Genomic DNA, 1,622 nt, shown 5'->3' with positions numbered 1-1,622 from the left:
TGTGCAGTCCTTGTGCACACTGTAACAGCAGCTTGAGCACACTGTAACAGTAGCTTGTGCACACTGTAATAGCAGCTTGTGCACACTGTAACAGCAGCTTGTGCACACTGTAACAGCAGCTTGAGCACACTGTAACAGCAGCTTGTGCACACTGTGACAGCAGCTTGAGCACACTGTAACTGCAGCTTGTGCACACTGTAACAGCAGCTTGAGCACACTGTAACAGCAGCTTGTGCACACTGTAACAGCAGCTTGTGCACACTGTAACAGCAGCTTGTGCACACTGTAACAGCAGCTTGTGCACACTGTAACAGCAGCTTGTGCACACTGTAACAGCAGCTTCTGCACACTGTAACAGCAGCTTGTGCACACTGTGACAGCAGCTTGAGCACACTGTAACAGCAGCTTGAGCACACTGTAACAGCAGCTTGTGCACACTGTAACAGCAGCTTGTGCACACTGTAACAGCAGCTTGTGCACACTGTAACAGCAGCTTGTGCACACTGTAACAGCAGCTTGTGCACACTGTAACAGCAGTGTGTGCACACTGTAACAGCAGCTTGTGCACACTGTAACAGCAGCTTGTGCACACTGTAACAGCAGCTTGTGCACACTATAACAGCAGTGTGTGCACACTGTAACAGCAGCTTGTGCACACAGTAACATCAGCTTGTGCACACTGTAACAGCAGTGTGTGCACACTGTAACAGCAGCTTGTGCACACTGTAACAGCAGCTTGAGCACACTGTAACAGCAGCTTGTGCACACTGTAACAGCAGCTTGTGCACACTGTAACAGCAGCTTGAGCACACTGTAACAGCAGCTTGTGCACACTGTAACAGCAGCTTGTGCACACTGTAACAGCAGCTTGAGCACACTGTAACAGCAGCTTGAGCACACCATAACAGCAGCTTGAGCACACTGTAACAGCAGCTTGTGCACACTGTAACAGCAGCTTGTGCACACTTAACAGCAGCTTGTGCACACTGTAACAGCAGCTTGAGCACACTGTAACAGCAGTGTGTGCACACTGTAACAGCAGCTTGTGCACACTGTGACAGCAGCTTGTGCACACTGTAACAGCAGCTTGTGCACACTGTAACAACAGCTTGTACACACTGTAACAGCAGCTTGAGCACACTGTAACAGCAGTGTGTGCACACTGTAACAGCAGCTTGTACACACTGTAACAGCAGCTTGAGCACACTGTAACAGCAGTGTGTGCACACTGTAACAGCAGCTTGGCTGTGGGAGATGAAAGCATGGGGTTTGTCTGGGCACAGTGTTTCTGACACAGCTGTTAGAAGTGGTCGACAGAGGATACAAGCCTCTTATTAGTTCCCCTTAGATGCATTTGAATATGTCTTGAGAAGTACAAGGAGACCTATAGCGACGCTGTTTAAGCAACACTGTTTATATACTGATGCTCTATACATGCTGTTTATATACATACTGTTTATATACTGATGCTCTATATATACATGGGTTACTCACTATAGCAACCCCTCATTTAGATAAATATTACGAGATTCATGGCAGTGAAACACCGGTCGTGCTTTCAGTTTTGGCACACAGCGGGAGGGAAGTGCCTTAAATTTAAACTATAAGGATATTTCAAGCTT

Source organism: Poromitra crassiceps, assembly GCF_964638095.1.
Source record: "Poromitra crassiceps genome assembly, chromosome: 15".
Classification (NCBI taxonomy): domain Eukaryota; kingdom Metazoa; phylum Chordata; class Actinopteri; order Beryciformes; family Melamphaidae; genus Poromitra; species Poromitra crassiceps.
The sequence above is the reverse complement of the archived record's forward strand: the minus strand, read 5'-3'. Positions refer to the sequence as shown.